This window comes from Anas platyrhynchos, chromosome 15 (genome assembly GCF_047663525.1).
Source record: "Anas platyrhynchos isolate ZD024472 breed Pekin duck chromosome 15, IASCAAS_PekinDuck_T2T, whole genome shotgun sequence".
Taxonomy (NCBI): Eukaryota; Metazoa; Chordata; class Aves; order Anseriformes; family Anatidae; genus Anas; species Anas platyrhynchos.
This window is the reverse complement of record NC_092601.1, coordinates 16,331,772-16,341,878: the sequence shown is the minus strand read 5'-3', so window position 1 is coordinate 16,341,878 and position 10,107 is coordinate 16,331,772. Positions and strand designations below refer to the sequence as shown.

The 10,107-nt window shown below is 58.7% G+C and overlaps 1 long non-coding RNA gene across 2 annotated transcripts; it reads left to right on the top strand.

Moving 5' to 3' along the window:
- Positions 1 to 1,606: 1,606 nt before the first annotated feature.
- LOC110352835 (uncharacterized) lies at positions 1,607 to 7,797 on the top strand. 2 transcript variants are annotated; one of them, XR_011803629.1, is made up of 3 exons: positions 1,607 to 2,881; positions 4,898 to 5,095; positions 7,623 to 7,797. It is a non-coding gene; the product is annotated as an uncharacterized lncRNA (long non-coding RNA). The 2 variants fall into 2 exon arrangements; XR_002402482.4 differs by lacking the exon at positions 1,607 to 2,881 and adding an exon at positions 2,893 to 4,134.
- The last annotated feature ends 2,310 nt before the right edge of the window (positions 7,798 to 10,107 follow it).

Here is a 10,107-nt window from a genome sequence, read left to right as displayed (position 1 = left end):
AAAAACAACATTATTTCACTGTGCAGATAAAAGGAAGTGGAAAAGCAGCATATTTATAGCTAGGGAGCCTGGATTCCTTGTTAAGCCGCTATTATCAAATTAATGTCAAAATGCATCAAACAGGCATGAGTGTTCTGGGCCCCTTATGCAAAGTGCTTGCAAATTGGTTACAAATACATTTGTTTACAGGGTACGAGGCAGGAGCGAGCTAATTAGTCATTGTAGCAGGGTTGTTTTGTGTCTCTTTTTATTTTTTATTTTTCATTTTTTTTTTGGCAATTAGGCGAACAGGCTGTTTTGAAGTACAAACACGGGCCCTTTTAAAAGGGGACCAAATGGCAGCCGCGGGATGCGGGGGGCTCACCGCCGCGGCCGTGCCCCTCCTGCCCGCGAGCTCGGCGTGAAATCCTGGCCGAGCACGGCAGGAGGATGGTCTGCGGGGGCAGAGGGAGCGAGCTGCTCTCCGGGGTCCCCTTTGGGGCCGAAAGGTGCCCCCCTGTGCGGGGCACGGTGCTGGGATGTGGCCAACCGAGCGCTCTGGAGGTGGTGAGGTTGCAGCTGCGTCCCCTGTTGGGGACAGGGAGGCTTTTTGGGATGGGACCCAAAGGTTGGGGAGGTTTCAGCTGTTCCTGCGCTGTCCGGGCAGCAGCTTGGCTGCTGAAAAAGCCATCGCAGCACGGGGTGATCCCACAGTGTGCACCATGCCCTTGGCACGGAGCTGGCACCGTGCAGCACCGCGGAGCCCTCTTCGCTTTTCCCCTTGGCACGCCTGCGCAAATCACAGGAACTCATTTCCCTGGTGCAAGGGGTATTTCGGGGTATTTTGGCTGAGGGTAGCCAGCTCAGTCTGCTTCTGAAGCACCTCGTGCCCAGGTCCTGGCTACCAGCGTGGTTTTGGGATGCCTGGATTTGGAGAGCATCCCGCAGATGGGATGGCGCACGGTCTCCATGTGGAGAGGTGTCTGAGCTCCTCCAGGTGAACCTGTCCCTGGGGCTGCACCTCCCAAAGCTGTTAACGAGGAAACGAGGTGGGAGAGCTTATCTGATGCCGTGTGGTGGGAACGGCCGGGGAGGGGAACGTGGTTGGGGGGCAAATGGAAGCTTCCTGCTGCCCCGACATCTTCGTGCGCCCCGTTTTGGGAGTAAATCATGCCTCTGCCAGTCAGGGAGGCTGCTAATTGCATCGGCTCTGCTGGGGGAGGATAAAGCCAAGGGGGTTTTACTACCACTGTTATTATGTTTAATTTACTAGGGAAAAGTCGAGAGGAAGAAACAAGTCGCTGCCCCTCTCGTGCCGGAGGCCCCAGCAGTTCTTGGCAGCAGGCACGCACACAGCCCGTGGCTGCTGCGCCGTTTGGGTGCGTTTCTGGCAAATCTGCCCTTGGGGCTGCAGTCACCCTCCTGACAGCACCAGGCAGGTCCCGAGCCACCAGAGGGGCTGGGAAATCTCCCTTCAGTGCTGCTGGAAAGCTCTGCTGGAGCTGCTGGTCCCTTGAGAAGGGCAGAGGCCGTGCAGAGGGGTCCCCTCTGGCTTCTCAGGTGTGCACGGGCTTGGCGCAGCCCGAGGGCTGTGAGCTTCTACAGCCACGTTCCTGATGGCAGGTGACAGTCCCAAGGATGGCAAGGGGATATTTCATGCCTCCTGGCTCTTCCACGGAATCACAGAATGGCTCGGGATGGAAGGGACCTTAAAGAGCATCTCATTCCAACCCCCTGCTGTGGGCATGACGCCTCCCACTGGCTCAGCTTGCCCAGAACCTCATCCAGCCTGGTTTTAATCACCTCCAGGGATGGAGCATCCACAGCCTCTCCGGGCAGCCTGTTCCAGTGCCTCACTGCCCTCTGGGGGAAGAATTTCCTCCTAACATCTCCCCTAAATCCCCCTCACGTAGCTTAAAACCGTTTCCCCTTGCCCCATTGCTGCGCACCCTGACGTGGTCCCTCCGTGTCCCTCAGGCACTCGGGGTGCGAAGTGAGGCAGCCCCTTGCAGCAGCTCTGATCTTTGCACCAGGTTTTATCCTTTCAAACCCCAGGGCAATGTTTCTCCATGATGAATTTGATGTTTTCAGCCGCACCTCCTAACCCCAATATCACCCACCTTCCCTTTTCCCATCCTGTTGAATTTCTGAGCCCATTTCCCACGGGGAGGGCGACCCCTCCGCCAGGATCAGGGTGTAGGATTTGGGGGAATCTCCCCATTTCCAGCATAATCCTACCCGTGCCCTGCGGGCTCTGCAGGAGCACAGCCCAGCTGCCCAGCAAATGCGCGAGCAGCCCGCTGCAATCAGGCTTTAGCTGGGTGCCCCTCATTTTAATCATTTACAGCGGGGTTAGGGCTCTGCTCTGACTGTCGTCTGCTGTTATGGCTGGTGACCGTGTCAGGGAAGGGGATCCTGCTCTGGTTTTGGGGTGTCTCACACTGTTTTTTCTCCATCAGGGCCATGACAGCGTCTCCTCGCTCTGACGGCTGGGAGGAAACTTCCAGCTCCCCCCCTCTCCAAGTCCTGCTGGTCTCGGACCGGTGCTGGGCTTCAGCTGGATGAGCTCCTCTGCCCTTCTCCGGATTTTATTCCCCTTGAAATATTTGCCTTTCAGATGAAGCTCCCCCGTGTCTGGTCCGATGGCATTTGTATTCCTCTGCCTCTCCTGGAAACACTTCTCCAATTCAAAATTGTGTTTGGCTTGTAACCCGCCGGTGGCTCTCCAACAGCTCCAGCCATCCCGGCACACCGGGGACCCTCCTGTGCCACTATTTTCCTTGCAGGCTGCCTCCTTGTACCCCAAATCCATCCTTGCTGAGCTGCTGCCACGGGAATGTCTCTGTGCCAAAGCCAGCGGTGACCCCAGGACAGATTTTTCCTTTCTCAAGGAAGTCAAAAGGTACCGGGGAAATCCCAAATGAAGTGGAGCTTGGGGCTGGCACTGGGTGAATACGGATCAGCACCGTGGTGACTTTCAGGAGCTGAAAACCTCTGGTTCCCCGATGTGAGGAGCACACTTGGTGCGTCCTTGGGCGCGTTCCTTCATCGCCTCCAGGCAACGCCACCCGCTGGGTCTGGTCCTGAGCAGCATCCCCTGCCCTGTGCCTGGACAGCACCCGTGCCGTGAGCTGGGGGGCTGCCAGAGAGAGCCAAAGCTTCCCAAAACCAGCCTGAGCATGTGGAGAGCTTGGGGAGGTGCTGGGGGCTTTCTGGGCTCTGTTTGCAGCCCCGTCCTCCTCCGGCTGGCAAACGGCGTGGTGCTGGAGCCAGGTGACGGGCATGGGGTACCCGAGCCCATCTGATAACAGCCCAGGTGCTGCCGTTCCCAGCCGGGGAGGTGGGCAGGGGGTGCTGAGCTTTGTGTCCCGGTGGTTTTCATCAGGGCAGCAGCTGCTTCCCCTGCAGCAGGGGCTCGGTGATTGCACCGCGGGTTGTAGGGCTGCTGGGGCTGAGACGTGAGCGCAGCCAGGGTCACGGCGGTGGGGACATGGGCAGGGACGTGTCCCCTCCTTGGGCATAGTTTTGCAGCCCTTCGGGGTGGTCATGAACCTTCTGCCCCCCAAAAAGGGCCAACAACAGGGGCTCAACTGTGCTTGTCCTCCCCCCTCTTCCTTCCCTCCCCGCGTTGCTCTCCCAGCTCCGAGCTGCTGCGTTTCTCTTCCCCTCTCTTTCTGCTTGCACACCTTGAGGTAGAAACATCTGCTTTTTGTACAAAAGCTCTTTGTGTTGTATTCCCCACCCCGGGGGGGGAGTTGGGCTCCTCCAAGAGCTGCCTCACCGTGGCGAGGACGCGCACCCCATGCCCAGCACCTCCGTGGCCCCAACAGCCCAGAGCCCCAAAAATACTGGGGATGGAGCTGGGGGGAGCCCTTGGAGACCCCCAGGGCCGCAGCCTCCACCTTCCCCCACTATTTAGTTATTTATTGCTGGCCAAGTGCTGACGTGGGGCATTCCTCGCATCCCTGCGGGACGGGGGCTGCTCCTTCCAGATCCTGCACCCTGGGGAGCGGCTGCGGGGCGCAGGGCAGGTGGGGTGCTGAGAGCCCCCCTGAGCAAACTGGGAGCTGTGGAAAGAGGAAAGTGGCTCTGGAGGAGAGGAGGATTGTCCCGTGGTAGTGCAGGAAGGAGGAATTTGAGGGGGAAGGAGCCTGGGTGAGTGTGTGAGCCCTGATCCATGCAGGATGCAGCTAGGGGTGTTGGTTATCCGTGTGCTTGGAGGTGGTTGTGCAGCACCCTTGGGTGTTCGGGTTGGTGCTCCAGACCCTCCTGCTTGGTCAGCAGAAGGACACCGAGGTTGGGACACCCTGGGGGGGCTCTGATCCCAGGTGCCCATCGCACAGGGGGGGCACAGCAGGAACGATGGAGCCCCCTGCTTGTCCCATGCTGGACTCCGGTGAGGAAGGCGAGTGGCAGCTTCGGGTATCTCCTCCTTTTCCCCGGGCTTTTCCTTGGCTTGTCTGAATAATTCAACTAAAAACTCTGCCTCGCAAATAAATACGGGATAATTGCTAACAGCTCGCAGACGATCCTCAGCCGGAGGAAGGCTAAACTCGCTGTGAATTATTTATCCGCTATGAATTATTTGCTCCGCTCTGTCATGGAAGGAAAAAAAAACCAAAAACTCTTCCTGAGCCCTGCCTACAAGCAGCTGGGTAGAGGCTGACCCCAGGGCAGGTCCAGCCCCTGCCCTACACCCCCTGGGCCAGATCCTGCTCCTGCTGCTGCAGGAGGGACGCGGCCGGTGCTGCTCAGCCTCTCCAACCCTTCCTCTGTGTGCTGCGTCCTGCTCCAGCCCTGCTCGAGGCACGGCTCCGTCTGGGGAGGTTTGGAGCAATGTGACACCTGCTGCTTGCAGGGACGTGGATACGGGCACGGGGAGATTTTTATCTTGGTCCTCAGCTCTTTGTCTCTGTAGCACCTCGGGGTGAGACCCACGGGCTTCGCCGGGACGTGGGGTGCACCCGGATCTCCCCTCTCTGCTTTCTGCCCGATGCTCGCGTGCTGTGGGAGAAGAAACCAGGGGTTGGAGCTCCTCGTCTGGAAGCATCGAGCCATTTGGGGAAAAGCCAGCTCAGCTCCGGACCCCTGCATCCCCGTGTGCACAGCGCTGGAGGTACGGAGCTGCTCCATCTTTACCATTTATTTTCTGCTTTGGCAAACCCCTCTCCACGCTGTGTTACCCCATCCTTCGGAGCTGCCCTGGCTGGGGGAGACCAAACCCCAAACCCAGCTCCATCCGTGCTGCCTGCCCACCCCAGGGCCCTGCAGAACCCAGCGAGGGGATCCAGACCCGGGATTCCTGCGGGATGCTCACATGTTAAACGTGGTGACACCACGAAACAGCCTGTAATGAAGTCTCAGCGTGCTCTGCAACAAACGCCCCCGGGCTGAGCCAGCTGCCTGGGAGCTCTCCAGCAGCACAGAGATGTGCGAGAGACCCAGCAGAAAGGGGGGGACATTGGGGACCCCGTGCCCTTCCCTCACCCCAGGAATGCAGACAGCAAAATGCCCTTGGAGGTGAGGAGCCTCCCAGGCGCAGCCTGGGCTCATCAATTTCCATTTGCATCCAAAAAGGGGAAAAAATAAATGAGGAGGGAGATCGATGCTGGAAGTGTTTCACTCACCCTGGTTCCTGTGTTCCTTTGGGGGTGCAGCCTCCAGGTGGGATTTTATACCCTCCAAGGGTATAAATCGGGGGGAAGGTGATGGGTGGAGGGGAGCAGCACCGGATTTACGTCCGTGCCTGGTCCCTGCGGGTCGCCGTGTGCCCCACGAGGGGCACCAGCACCCTCCGACCCCGGTGCCACTGTGCCAGCTTCATCCCATCCCTCCTCATCCCCACAGAGCATCCTCAACGCATCACCATGTGGGTGCCCCTCTGCCAGGTGCGTGTGTCGCTGCAAGGAGTTTTTGGGGGTTTTCACCCCCATTTGGTGACTTTAGGTCACCCGCGAGGCTGGGGCTTCTGCCAGGCTGCAGCCCTGGCTGGAAACACTTCTGGATTTGCTCCTTTCTGCAGGCGTTGATGAAGCTGAAGCCACCCTGCAGCAAAGAGCATCCACCTGGACACCACCCCTAAATTGAGGCATTTTTGGGGTCCCCCCTGGCTGGGTAGAGAAAAAGGTTTTGGAGACACTCCCAGCGTGGCTCTCCCCATCCCAGGACCCTGTGGGACTTGTTACTGGTGGGACTGGTGTCCCCCTGGAGGATGGGGAGACTCCTCGGGGGAAAATCCTCCCCCGTGGGCATCGAAGGGCACCCGGGTGGGGATGCCGGGGGGCGAGGGGCTGGAGCCCGCGGCCGGGGGGCTGTTGTTATTCCTCTCGTGTAGCAGGAAGGATTTCGGCGAGTGCCATAAACCCGTCACGTGGGCAGAGCCTGGGTGAGCTCTAATTGCTTCTATTTGCATAATGAGGCGAGGCTCAGCATCCTGCTGATATTTGAAAGGAGAAAATCAAAATCAGCTCGAGATAAACAACCTACCCCTGCTCCTCATTCGATCGTTCCTCCCCCCCCAAAGCTGGATGCGGGTTTTTGATTTGATTTGATTTTTTTTTTTCCAGCTCCTGGGCCCCCAGGGAGCCCCCTGCCCCATCTCCCTGGGGACCACGACCACCAGCACCCCTCGGCTCTGCCAGCACCCCGCTGCTCCCAGCAGGAGCCCTGTGCTGGTGGCGAGGTGCTGTGGGCACCCGGTGGCTCCTGGCGCACGGAGGTTTGGTTTCACCCCCGTGGCGATGCTGTCCTGGCTGGGAGCTGGCTTGTGGCTGGCAGCAAAGCTGTTGGGGTGCCGAGGAGCCAGGTTTGGGGCACATTGGGGCAATTTGGGGCCGGGTGTCCCCCGTTTTCCCAGGGCGAAGGGCCTGGCACCGTGCGGTGCCGGAGGGTCTGCGCTGAACATTTTTGGTGGGGAGCTCCTGAGCGAGAGCCCAGCAGATGTCACTACAGCCTGTGCGATGGGGACAGGAGGGCTGCTGGGGACACGTCCCGCTGGGGGGACACGGCCCAGACGGGGCTCAGCACCGCTCACACACCCCACACTGCTCCCCAGCTCCGTGCGCGCTGCTCCGCACCCCGTGCGAGCCCCCAGCGGTGGCAGAAAGGGCTCTGCTTGCACCCCTGCTGCTGCTGCCTCCTTCCTCGGGGCCTCGGAGCTCCTGGAGGAAGGGCTGATGTCCCCTTGACCTGGGCTGTGACACCTCCCTGTGTCCCCATCCTGGGGACATCCTCGCTCCCCTTGCCCCCTGGGTGCTTTCTGTCCGTGCGGCCGCATCCAGGGGTCCCCTGGGTGCTGGGGGATGGCTGGGAGCTGCTGGGGGCTCAGCCTGGAGGGATGGAGCTGAGCAGCTCCCCCAAACCATCGGGGTGCAGCAGGGACGGGGCTCAGCATCCTCCTGCCACCACTTCCCAGGGCTCCAGAGCAGCAAAAAAAATATCCCAGGATGTCTCCATGCATGGGGGCTCCTGCGCATCCATCCTACCCCAGCAGCACGTTTTGTTTTTTCCCCTCTTCCCACGAAGGAGCAGCTCCCGTCCTCGCTGCTCTGCTGGGGCTGCAGCTCCTGGGGGCCGCCCGCAGCCCCGTCACCACCACGTCACGTTGGGCATTTGTAGCTAATTTTTTATTTCTCCCTCCCCAGGTCTGTCCCCATCGCTGCCACCACCGCCGGCCCGGCTCTCCAGCAGGTTTGCTCCCCGAGAGGTGCCAGAGTGTTCATTGCGATGCACGCCGTGATGCCGACGAGTCCATTAGGGGGATTAATTTGGATGGCATTTAATAAACAGCCGCTCGGAGGGGTTAAAAAAAATAAAAAAAAAGAAGCCACATGTGGATGCGGGAGGGGAAGGGGGGGGTGATAAAATAGAGAGGAGTCGCAGTTTTGTGCACAGTAAGAGGGGGGAGGATTAAAACACATGTGGAAGGGGCCGAGCACCTCGGGTTCACGTTCCCCTGGTTGTTTTGGGAAAACCCCAGGCTGAAATTTTGGGATGGGGGCAAATCAGGGCTGGGGGGGGGAGGGAGGATCCAGCCCCAGCCTGATCCAAGGCAGCCGCGGTGGGGCCGGGGGGGCTCGGAGGCCGTTGGTGCCCATATGGTGTGTATTACAAGCTCCTTTCTAGTTGTAAAGATTAATTTAAAGCCTTTCTCACCTCCCCCCCATCCCTCTTTCATTGACAAATGAACATCTGGGCTGAATGCTGCCCAGATCCTAATCAAAGCATTTTTGCAGGGGCGCTGTCTGCGTTTAGGGCTATCTGCGCCCTCGCTTCGCCGCCGCTTCGATGCGCTCGGCCATTCCGCCCGCACGCACCCCGCGCTGGTATTTATGGTGCACGCTTGGGTTTTTAACCTGATTTCGCTCTTTAATGCAATTTTTCTCTTTGCTTTCCCATCCGCTTGCTCGTTTGGTGTGGTTTAACGCCGCCCTGGCTGTATGGGACTGAGGGCACAATGGGGTTTCTTTCCCCTTTTCATGGTGGATTACTGCTGATGAGCAAAAAAAAACGTATTTTTTGGCTACGTGGGTTGATGGGAGGGGATCCCAAATCCCCAGTGAGCATCTCTGCTCACCCCAAAGCATCATCAGTAGCCATTCTCCAACCCAGGTGAAACACCGAGGGTTCCCCCTGCTTGGGGGAGGCTTTTGCGGTCTGGCCTTTGGGATTTAATTTGATTTGAGTACCTGGCCAGAATGGGGCTGTCTTTCTGCTCTTGTTTAAAGTGGGTTTGCTGCTGTCTTTGGTTTTGTAGATGCTCAGCCTGGTGCAAAAGTTCCTGTCCATATAGGAAGCTGTCCGTATAGGAAGCTGTCCGTATAGGAAGCCGTTCCCCTGCAGACTCCCACATGGGATTTAAAGGATTAATATTTAAAATCCGGCTGGGATGTTGGGTGACATTGGTCATGGCGCAGGTGGAGAGGAAAGGAGGGTGCCTGAGGCTGTAGGTGAGGAAAAAGGAGGAGGAAAGTCCCTTTTGGGTGAATACAACGTGACTTGGAGGAGACGTCGTGTGGGGTCCCCTGTGTCCATCCCTGTCCCAGCCTCTTGCACAGAAGGGAGCTGGGCAGTGAAGGAGGACAAATTTGGGGGAACACGGAGCACGTTCCTTTCTGTAGGTCGGGTGTGAGCAAACAGGAGGAGGGGAAGGGGCTGGGGAAGGGGGATTGGGCTCGAAGCAGAGCTCCTGGGGCCGGGTACCCCTGCGGACGCACGGATCAGGGTTGGGGGATATCAGGGTGCTTAAAACATCGAGGAGAGGTCTTGTTTGTACAGCAAGTGTGTGGGGTGGTGGGGATATTGACTAAAAATGTTATCCTAAGAGAGATAGAAACCATTGTGGTGGAAAGGGCTCGCTTCAAGGGTGGCCCAAATCCTGCCGGCTGGTGCCGATGGGGACTCCTATAAATTAATAGGTATTTTAGCCAATGTGTACCCCCCATGCGCACAGGGACTTCTTGTCCCACTCGCTCTGTTTTGGAGGTTGCCTTCTGCACATTGTGGCCGAGGAGGCTTTTTGGGGAGGTGGAAGAGGGAGGCGATGGGTCCTGGGGGGCCCCACGGTGTCCCCATGGAGGAGGAGGCGATACCCAGCACCTCCATCTCCAAACGTGCCCCCGGTGCCATGCATCGGGCAGGCACTGCCCTGCTCCGTGAGCTGCTGCTGAGCGGGGATTTGCTGCTGGAACTCCGCTCAGAAAGTCACTTCCAGCCTTTTCTCATTTCTCCTGGATTTAAGGCAGCTTCCAAATTCCTGCGCAGCCAAATCCTCGCTGGGGCTGCCAGGAAACCCAGCCAGAAACGAGTACGTGCTGTTTCTGTACCCGCAGCGCATCCAGGATTCCTGTTATTCCGCGGCTGACGAGGACGGGCAGCAGCCCCGGTCCTCCCCACACCATCCCGGTGCTGTCACATCCCTGCCACACGTCTGTGGGTCAGGGATCACAGACCAGGGGGGCCCCCGCTGCGCCGTCCCCTTCCCTGGCACCTGGGCTCATCCCGTGCCCAAAACTCGAGGTGATGGGGACAATCCCGCCGGCTCCGTGCCAGGCCCCTGCTGCTCAGCAGCCACCGCTGAACTTTATTTATTTTTTGGGGTATTTTTAACCCGAAAACCCACCCCAGATT